General features: G+C 40.8%; 1 protein-coding gene across 1 annotated transcript in view; it reads right to left on the reverse strand.

Moving 5' to 3' along the window:
* rnmt (RNA (guanine-7-) methyltransferase) overlaps positions 1–3,346 on the reverse strand; it is a 13,919-nt gene extending 10,573 nt beyond the window's left edge. Inside the window, exon 1 of the mRNA XM_067611789.1 lies at positions 3,237–3,346. The gene's annotated coding sequence lies outside the window, so the exon portion shown is untranslated. The remainder of the gene's footprint in view (positions 1–3,236) is intronic.
* Positions 3,347–11,422: the final 8,076 nt, after the last annotated feature.

Below are 11,422 nucleotides of genomic sequence, written 5' to 3' on the forward strand. Positions count from 1 at the left end.
GAGGGGTAAGAGAGAGGAAGAGGAGAGGTAGGAGGGGAGAAGGAGAGAGGAGAGGAGAGCAGAGGAAGAGGAGAGGAGAGCAGAGGAGAGGAGAGGAGAGGAGAGGAGAGGGAAGGAGAGGAGAAGGGAAGAGAGGTAGGGGAGAGAGACAGAGAGAGACAGAGAGAGAGACAGAGAGAGAGAGAGAGAGAGAGAGAGAGAGAGAGAGAGAGAGAGAGAGAGAGAGAGAGAGGAGACGAGAGAAGGAGGAGAGAGAGAGAGAGAGAGACAGAGAGAGACAGAGAGAGAGAGACAGGTGGGAGAGAGAGAGACAGGTGGAGAGAGAGAGAGAGAGAGAGAGACAGAGAGAGACAGAGAGAGAGACAGAGAGAGAGAGAGACAGAGAGAGAGACAGAGAGAGAGAGAGAGAGAGAGAGAGAGAGAGAGAGAGAGAGAGACAGGTGGAGAGAGAGAGAGAGAGAGAGAGAGACAGGTGGAGAGAGAGAGAGAGAGACAGAGAGACAGGTGGAGAGAGAGAAGAGAGAGAGACAGAAAGAGACAGAGAGAGAGAGAGAGAGAGAGAGAGACAGGTGGAGAGAGAGAGACAGGTGGAGAGAGAGAGAGAGAGAGAGAGACAGAGAGAGACAGAGAGAGAGACAGAGAGAGAGAGAGACAGAGAGAGAGAGAGAGAGAGAGAGAGAGAGAGAGAGAGAGAGACAGAGAGAGAGAGAGAGAGAGAGAGAGAGAGACAGAGAGAGAGACAGGTGGAGAGAGAGAGAGAGAGAGAGAGAGAGAGACAGGTGGAGAGAGAGAGAGAGAGAGAGAGAGAGACAGGTGGAGAGAGAGAGAGACAGAGAGAGAGAGACAGGTGGAGAGAGAGAGAGACAGGTGGAGAGAGAGAGAGACATAGAGAGAGAGACAGGTGGAGAGAGAGAGAGAGAGAGAGAGAGAGAGAGAGACAGGTGGAGAGAGAGAGAGAGAGAGACAGAGAGAGAGAGACAGGTGGAGAGAGAGAGAGAGAGAGAGAGAGAGAGACAGTGGAGAGAGAGAGAGACACAGAGAGAGAGAGACAGGTGGGAGAGAGAGAGAGAGAGAGAGAGGAGAGAGACAGGTGGAGAGAGAGAGAGAGACAGAGAGAGAGAGACAGGTGGAGAGAGAGAGAGAGACAGAGAGAGAGAGACAGGTGGAGAGAGAGAGAGACACACTCAAAATGCAAAAAGAACAATTACATTTTACAATCACCTAAAAACAAGTGAACCCCAAACAAACCATGACGCAGCCCTGATCTGCTGACAGCTGGGAGGGTTTTAGGGTTCGGGTCCCCTCAGCCAGCTGAGCCTGAGGCTCGGTCCAGACGACCCGAGACGCCCCGGACAGCCTCAGAACCACAACAGCAACCCAGTAACACCAACCATCAACCATCAACAAAAACAAAACTATATCACAACAACTACAACACAGGAGACTGAAATGTTCTCTGATGCTAAACAGAGAATTCACATCAGAAAATTATCTGACCGCAGTAAAAAATCCTAATGAAGAAAAGTCTCGACTATGTGCAGCTGAGCTGCCAGTGGAGAGACTCCCAGTGCTCCCAGTGGGACAGCCGACAGGTACAGTCAGAGCTAGGGGTGTAACGGACCATAGTTGATCTGGGATCCATACGGATCGCCCCCCACGGTTCGGCACGCATGTGAACCATAGATTAATATCAGAATTTACCATCTCATTTAAAATAAAGTAAACAAACTGCTGTGAGTAGAAGTCATGGACCGACAGCGCGTCGCTAACTGGGATCCTGAAGATCAGCGATCAAACCAGCATCTAACGGGTCCGTAGTGACGTCTTCAGATGTTTACAGGATGTTTAATGTGCCGCGGCTGAGCAGCTGATTAGCATCTAGCTGCTAACTGATATTAGCGGTGCACTTTTCCCGGTGAATGTTTGTTTGGCGGCTCGTTCAACAAACTAAACTGCAGGACGAGACGTGCGTTCATGATGATGTGGACGAAGGCTGTTGTTTCATTCACTACCGTGTTTAAAGGAGGAAGGTATCAGGCCTCATATTGCAATTTAACTTTTAATTTAAAGTTGAGCTTTGAATATTTTATATATTTTAAGATTTTATTTAAACATTGAACATCTTGAATGTTGTTTTCATTTAAGACCAAAGTTTTTTTTGTTGCTGATCTGAGAAATGATCCAATCCGTGACTCAAATCCGTGATACGATCTGAAGCGTGAGTTTTGTGATCCGTTGCATCTCTAGTCAGAGCTACTCTTCCTCACCTCAAACCACAAATACTGGGCTCTGAGAAATGAACATTTTCCCATTATAATAAAGAAAACACAACAGTCATAGAGAAACTCCCACATTTACTGCCCAAACATGAGATGATTGCAGCGAAACTGATCACTTCATGTCATGACTGCAGGACAGTCAGTGAGAAACAACTCTGTGTTGACTTCTTTAACTTCTTTATGATTGTTTAAACATTTTATTATGTTTTTTTTTAACATATCAGTCAACCTGGTTGGAAGGCCTGTATCTTAACTGGCTCATTGAAACCTGACTGATAACCGTTATTTGATTAGTAACTAGCTTAATGATTACATTTTACTATTGTAACCTGGTTATATATATGTTGATATAGTTACTTTAACTCTATAAAGACTTTAATTATTTGATCATTTTGAATAATTTCTTGCTCTTAGAATGACTGCTACTGACACTCACTGTGTGATGGGAGATCTAATGTAGAAACTAAATACACATTATAGACACACATAGAAAATAAAACTGAGATTAAAACTACAGATGAACGTGTCTGAGACACAGACCAGCTTAATTAACATAATAAACATAATAACATAAACATTATAAACAAAACTGACGCAGAAATAAATCAGTAAATTGTTCAGCAGGACGTTTGTTCTGATTTCTGACTGAAAAACACAAACGGAATCCACTCATTTACTAACATGAAACCTCCTTACAACACTCCGTTCATTATTTGATCGTTTTAATGATGAACAGACTCTCGGACACCTCGAGCTGTTAGCTGTTAGCTGTTAGCTGTTAGCTGTTAGCTGTTAGCTGTTAGCAGGCTAACTTTCGTTAAGTCTGAGGTCAATCAGAAGCAGCCTGGAACGGGCTGGATTTAAATCTGTTAGCTGATAAACACAAGCACTCAAACCGCCTGTAAAGACGTTAAAACATAAAAACTCTAAAAGTTAAAAAAGAGACAAGAAACTCACGACTCTCTGCAGACACGACGCGTGCGCACTGAGCAGCTTCCGGCTGCGCTGCTGCTGCTGCTTCTTCTTCTTCTTCTTCTTCTTCTCCTTCTTCTTTGCGGTTTAACATGGATGTATAAAGAGATCTGTGTACAGGAGCAGCGCCGGGCTTTGAGGCAATTTTAACATAGCGGATAAAACGTATAATTACAACGTCAGGTGACGCACACTGGTCCAAAAAGACTTTTTCATGGAGGTTTTTTAAGTATAGTCAGTGGCGTTTTTACATGTAAAAAATTGGTGGGGCACCAACCACTTCAATAGATAGGCTACATACCAGGAAAACTACAGTACTTGCTCTTGCTACTGCCACAGCCGCACTCAAATGAAAAATGCCTAAAATCACTAAAAATATTACTCCACCATTAATTAGAACTATAGGCCGCGACATCGCCTTAACAACAACAGTCACTTCTGAATAGATGACTGGTGGTTGATTTGAATTGCGGAGATATGTGAACTTGGCAAACTTGTTTTTTTCTGTTGTCATTTTCAGCCGTAACTGTAATGTTTGAAGATATGTAGTTAAACACAGTGGTCCGACCTGTGCTCGAGTATGAAATCCACTTTATTTTTTCAAGTTAGCTGGCGATAAGACAGTCTCCCCTCTTTTTTGCCGACTGTAAATTCCAAGGTCGTGCTGTAGCCGCACTGCAGTGTCATTTGAAATATTTCACAGTTGATTGGCTCTCTGTCAGACAGAGAGCCAATCAACTGTGAAATATGAATTTGACGCTTTAGTGGGGCTACGGGCTGTCTGCCCCACTTGTCATCAATTTCGTGTGATCTACACAAGCAGCAACCAATGAAGCCAATGCAGAAGTGCCAAAAACCTGCATTCTATCTAATGGCCATCAGGGGGCGACTCCACTGGCTGCAAAAAGAAGTCCGATTGTATGGAAGTCTATGAGAAAATAACCCTACTTCTCTCTTGATTTATTACCTCAGTAAACTGTTTCCTAATGAGTTTATGGTCTCAATCACTAGTTTCAAGTCTTATTCAATACAGCATGATGTTCATTTTATAAATTATGGCCCCATTTAAAGTAAAATAGACAGTAAAACAACATATGCTTTAAGGCGTGGCTACATTGTGATTGACAGGTTGCTGCCACAGTGACAGCGTTGCTTATGTAACGTAACCATGGCTTATGGGCATAGCTCATGCTATTTCACAGTGTGTCTTCCGTTCACTACAGTTTATTGTAACATTTTGGTTGCCCAAAACAGTCTTGTTCAGGGTTTGGTTGCAATAAAAGACCCACCAATGAGTCAGATGATCAGTTTTTCTGGTCAGTACATTTTGTTTGAACGGTTTTAGGCCTATTATTCGCTAGCGAAAATTAGATTAGCATTAGTATTATCACTGTTAACCATAAACTGTAAATGCACTGTGCTAACTAAGCTAGCAGCTAGCACTATGGTCAGCTCCACCCTCTTGTCCAAATATGGTCACCTCTGGCTCCAAAAATCAAACATGGCGACGGCCAAATCCAAGATGGTGACAGTCAAATCGCCACACTCGAGGCTTCAAAACGGCAGTTCACAAACCAATGGGGGACGTCACAGTGACTATGTCCATATTTTATACAGTCTATGGATCTCCGCTGAATACACTCTGAGCATGCATATTCAATACAGTACACATCGCATTGTGAGAGAGGGGCTAGCCCCACATTCACACCAGCCACCGCAGGCTGGACACAAATCAGGAAAACGCAGCAAGGCAGGGAACAATAAAAATGAACTAAAATCCTAACACTAATTATATAATGTAATTTATGAAGATGCTATATTCATAGATAATAAATTATAGCAGATAAAATTTGAAAAATGATAATAACATAATTTGTTTGCACAGTTCTTTCTGGTAACAGCAGGTGGGGCTGTACCTGCCCCTAATGACCAGTCACCAGTGAGTATAGTAGTATCACATTTTTAGTCCTAATAAAAATAAAAAGAATACAAAGCATTATAAGTGGAAATGGGAGAGATGCCACTGGAATTGAGGATAATACAGCTATCTTTAAATTACTGGGTTAATTTAAGAGTACATAATGAAGATCATCCAACACAAAATACACCAAAGCCCTGTTGGGAAAAGCAGAGGAAAGAAACAAAAGGTTTTGGATGGAAAATTGAGCACAAAGCAAAAGAACTAGAAATAACTGGCATAAACATTAGTCCAAAGGTACCACTCTCAGTAATACATCCTTGGACACTTCCTGACCCTGTTGTAGATCTCACATTGATCGGCAAAGACAACAAAGATAGAGTTTATTTATATTTATATATTTATTTATAACTACCAGTTATGTTCAAATTTATACAGACACTTCAAACAACTTAGCTGACAAAATTGGTATTTCATTCATAGTTCCAGATTTCAATATTAAATTCACAAATGAATCAGTGATGGATGGTGTATACTGGGGAGATGCTGGTAATTTTGTTAGCATTACAATGGGTTGAAGATGTGAGACCTTTGAGAGCAATAATATGCTCTGATTGCAGCTCATCATTAACCAGCTGGAAGCACAGACATTCAGACAGCAGACCAAATGTTTTAATAGAGATACAGCAAACACTTTATAGAATTCAAATTATGGGACTAAGTGTTACATTTATATGGACACCAGCACATATAGGTATCTAAGGAACTGACATATTTTATTCAATTCAATTCAATTCAACTTTATTAAGTTATCTCAGGGCACGTTTCACATAGAGCAGGTCTAGACTGAACTCTTTAATTTACAGAGACTCAACATTCCTCCATGAGCAGCAGCAGGAAAAACTTCCATTTAATGGGAAGAAACCTCAAGCAGAACCGGACTCTAGGTGGACGCCATCTGCCTCGACCAGTTGGGTTGAGAGAGAAAGAAGGACGGAGAGAGACACAGAGAAGCATAATAACAACAATACTAACAATAACAATAATAATAATAGAGATATGACTAGCAATAACAAATAGTAGCAATAGCCGGGGATGGACACTAACAGGACCATCCCTGCACCGCCCCCGTGGTGAAGGCTCACAGCTTGGAACTCGGAGTTTCCTTCGAGATGAGGAAGCACAAAAAACTCCAGGGAAGAAGCCAAGTTAGTGACATGTATTAATGGTACATGAATACATACAGATGGAGAGGAGGGGGAGGAAGAGGAGCTCAACTTATTTATGTAATCTTGTGCTACTCTCTCAGCAGATCCCTGTTCAGATTTCTTCCTCAGTTGTTGCTGTATATTTTCTTCTAAAATTGGTTTCATTGTGCTCCCAACAATCCTGCAGGATGGCCTCAGCAGGGTGTGAACTATTATGACCCTGCAGATTACCCAGTATGCGAGCATAAGTTTCACTCTTCTTATCCTTAAAGGCAGTTCCCCCATTTCAACTTGTATGGCAGCTACTGGAGATGATCTAAATGCTCCACTGTGTACTCTTAGTCCTTGTGCCTGCTCCACATCCAGTTTATTAAGGTGATTGCAAACCAACTTAAATCATCTGGCAATGTTGTCCACAATGTTTCTCAAGAGATGAGATGTCTAAAGTTTTTTTTGTTTTTAGAGACTCTACAGATAGGTGAGCGTCTGCCTGACTCTCTCTCAGCTGACAGTGGATCAGTGTCTCTCACTGATCCTTTCTGGTATTTCTGTAATTCTTGCTGCTGATGGAGATCTGACAGCTGAGACTTATTACTCTGCTGGCAGCCGAGCGTCAGATCAGTTCTCCTCGCAGGAATCCAGGACAGCGAGCTAATAACAGTCTGAAGTTTTCAGAGTAATGAAACATCCCAACGTCTTTGTGTGGTAATCCTGTCTGATCATGCGACTTGTGTAGAAGAATAAGACCAGCATGACCTTGAAGCAGGTTGACCTTTGACCTCAGAATACAGGTGAGCAGAGAGATGATCATCTGAAGGGCTGCAACTCATTACTCAATGGTATTGATTCGTCTGCAGACTAATTGATTAGTCGAAGGTGACGTCAAACAGTCCAAAACCCAAAATATTCAGTTTACTAAGCAGAAACATTAGAGAGGATGGAGGGGGATTTTGATTAAATAATTTCAAGTACTAATTTGTTTTCTGTTGATTAAACAACCAATCATCCCAGCTCTAGTGATCGCTACTGGTGTCTATTGATTCTTTTCAATGCAGGATTTTCTTTTTATTAGTTCTTGTGTTGTTTTTGTTTCATGTAAAGTTGTTAGACGACTTTCTCAACATCCTGCAGAGAGCTAACATTTGACTGCAGACTACACTGAAAGTAAGGACGCAACAAACTTGAAATATTCATAAATATGCACTGGAAGACATGGAAGACCACAACTCCTCCAGAGCTTGAAAGTAAAGAAGTATAATGAACAGAATTTTTTTGCAGCATAGTGACAAGTAACTTAACTGTCAGTCCAGAGCAACAGGAGTCACCAGCTGATCAGTGTCTTCAACATTAAAACACTTGGTCTGGACGAACACCACACATTAGAGCAGGTGTGTTGTGCTAACGTTATTTCATTAGCTGTGGTCTGTTAGCCAAAACAAATCCATAGTTAACCTGACTGCTTTGTGTTAAACTGAAACAGCTTCATTTTACAAATCTAACTTTTCAACAGGCCTTGACGTTACAGATTTAGCTTCGTCTCCTCTGTGTTCATCCGTCATGTGAGAGCACTGTAACATGTGTTTAGTTTGTTTTTATTTTCCTTCATCCACCTGTAACGTTACCCACCTGGATGTAGAGGTCGTCATTTAGCAGCTACCACTGACATCATGCGCTTAAATACTGTATTAAGTGTTTTAAGTGTTGCATATGTATTTGCACAATGCTGACAGATCATTTTGTGAGAAAAGAAAAGTTAATTAAAAAAGGAATCACTCAGTAAAAGTAATGTTATCCAAAGTAGTGCATGTATCTAAATCCTGGTGCCTTTCTTCACCTTAGTTTTACTCCTCACTGGTGATGCCTGCTAATGAGTCCAGTCTCCCATCATCCCAGGTCTCACTGTGCCAAGTAAGATTTGTATTTATTATTGTTATTTGCTTTTGTTTTTGTTCTCATTATTCTTTCTTTCTTTCTTATTCTTATTTTTCTCCAGTAGAAGTGTTCATGCAGCAACGACTGTAAGACTGAAAGTCACCAAAATTGGCCGATGGGTTGCAGTTCCACCACTCAGGCACATAAAATGACACTCATTGACCTGAAGGTGGTGCTGTCACAGTCAAGTTTACATTTTTGCAATTATCTCATCATTTTAATCTCTCAATTCATCTGCATCTTTGCTCTAACATTTTTAGAGCAGAAGGCTCTAAAAACTTCAATTTGTGTGACTTTTTCCTCAATTTTCTTAAAATCTTATTTTTGAGAACTTGTCAGAAACCAGTAGGCCGATCGATGGAGGATGCAGGATTTAGAGTGATGACTCAGTCAATGCATAAAATTTGGTATTGATTGATTAAAGTGGGCGTGGCTTATTACAACAAATCTAAATTTCTAAACACTTCACATTCCAAACTTCAAAACATCAAAATAAATCACCTGCACGTCCGACAGAGCTGAACTGTTCTCAGCAAATCCACCGAATCTAACCCTAACCCCTAACCCTAACCCCTAACCCTAACCCCTAACCCTAAATCCACCGAATCTAACCCCTAACCCCTAACCCTAACCCCTAACCCTAACCCCTAACCCTAACCCTACAGAGCTGAACTGTTCTCAGCAAATCCACCGAATTTTGACAAAAGTTTGTCTCACTGCAACCTGTTCAGAGGTCTGTCGCTGTATTTCTCAGAATATTCAAAATCAATTAACATTCTCTAACGCTCTAACGTTCTCTAATGTTCTCCAACGTTCTCTAACACTCTAACGTTCTCTAATGTTCTCCAACGTTCTCTAACGCTCTGTTCTCTAACACTCTAACGTTCTCTAACGTTCTCTAATGTTCTCTAATACTCCAACGTTCTCCAACATTCTCTAACACTTTAACGTTCTCTAACACTCTGATGTTCTCTAACATTCTCTAACACTCTCTATCATTCTCTACTGTTTTTTGTTCCACATTAACCTACTATAGTTGTTTGCTGTAGTTTCGGGTGTTCTCTGCTGGTCTTTACCAGTGTGTTCCAGTCCGTGGAAGTGCTCAGAAGGTTCTAGTGGTTCTGGTGTAATAAACACTTCAGATATAATACATCTGATGTTCTGTGTGCAGGTGTGTCGGTTCTCCAGCGGGACGCCCTCAGACAGACGGAGGATTAACGTCTGGAAGCTCTATAAACATGTAAATCTGACCTTACAAGGTTTCAAAGCAGCGCTGCTTTAAAAAGCTTCTTCAGCCGTTCAGTCGATTCTCCGTTTACACAGAAAGACGTTTTCAGACAGAAGAGGCTTTGATACTGAAATACCAGCCAACCCCCCCAAAACCCCGTCAGCCCACCACTGCCATTATCACTGTGTGTGTGTGTGTGTGTGTGTGACAGAGAGAGAGGGGGATCTCCAGGGATAGAAGCCATTCTACCTTTCTATTGCAACACACACGCACACCTGTACACTTGTATCTGTGTGTGTCTGTGTGTGTCTGTGTGTGTCTGTGTGTGTGCATGCATGTAACAGAGTTAGAAATAACCTCAATTATGAATTTATACAAAATTGATATGCTTGTCTTACATGTATGTGGTGGAGCTGCATAGATAGCGTTCCTCTCTGCGCACCGTACGTGGCCTCAGCAAAGAAAAATACTTCCAAGCTAGAGGTGGATACACGTGAGCAATGCTGCAACCAATATTTCTATGTTTAATGCTTTAAATTTGTTTTTGTAACAGTCAGTAGCAGCATTTTGACTGTAAGCACTAGTAGCATTTATTTGCAGGAATAGTAACTTTATCTATGAGTGGCACTTTCAGTAGCATGTTGAGCTAATGCTGGCCAGCTAGCCGTGAACTTGTTGGCCATAATATTTTACAGTAATTATTTTAGATAGTAATCTTTCCACTCTTTGTTACACAGATCTGAATGCTTGCAGTTGCATGACACACTGTTGATGGAGACTATATGTTGCTGATTTTTGTACCAGATAGGCTTTTGTTAAATGTGAGTTTCACACATTGTTGTTGTTGGTGCATTACTATCGTGAAGTAGTAGAAACGATTGCATGATTGACCAACAAAAACATGGTCTGAAGTCAATGGCGCAGTATTTCACTGTTATTCACTGTTACAGTAATATGCGCCTGCATAGGCAGCTGCACAACAAGCGTACACTCTGCTTGTTACACACACACAGATGAGCAGCACTGCAAAAACATGCAAAAGATTACAAATAAAAGGATTACAATGTGGAAGATTATTACTCTGTACATCTACATATTTTAAAAAATACATGTCATAATCGTTAGTCATAATATTTATCAGAATTAACTAATCACAGTAATGATTAATGAATTTTTCTAATTATATGACCAAATCATAGCAATACATGTAGGTATTTAAACAGACCGGTCAGGTTGAGGGTGTCTGTCAAGACCCAGTAAACGGATATCAACAACGGATCAGACATGGATCGACTTTCCTGCTGCATCAATACATGATGACATGAGGAAATAAATGAGGTGAAAACAATGATTAAACTAAAGAAGGAAATAAATCTGAACAGCTTCTAGCTGCTGCCAGCAGCAGGATCAGCACCTTGGAGAGCTGATCAAGTCCTTATAACTGTGTATGATGATTTTTTACATGACTAAAATTAATTATTTAATCTTTGAATAATATTTAACAAATATTCTTTAACATTTTTGAGATTACAATGATCAGCAATTAAACCCTGCTGATTTAACTATTACTCCATGACTGAACAAAACCATTTTAGGGTGAACCAAAACTGTAATAAAAAAATAAACCTTGTCAAAAAAAAAAAAAAAGAAATTTGTCTGATTGCTTTCTTGCATGTTACGCCCAAAACACACCCATGATTAATGAGATGATTAAGACTAAGTACAACCCTCTTGAGCCATGCACCTGGTGTTAAGACCATTTTTTCTGCCATTAAACTAGCAAAAGTGGATTTGGACAAACCCTAAATGCATTTGCGCCATGTGCTTCAGATCGTGTGCTTAGATAGTTAAAATAGGGCGCTTTATGTTGGTTTTTCATTTAATT

The sequence above is a fragment of the Thunnus thynnus genome, chromosome 15, assembly GCF_963924715.1.
Source record: "Thunnus thynnus chromosome 15, fThuThy2.1, whole genome shotgun sequence".
NCBI classification, from domain to species: Eukaryota; Metazoa; Chordata; class Actinopteri; order Scombriformes; family Scombridae; genus Thunnus; species Thunnus thynnus.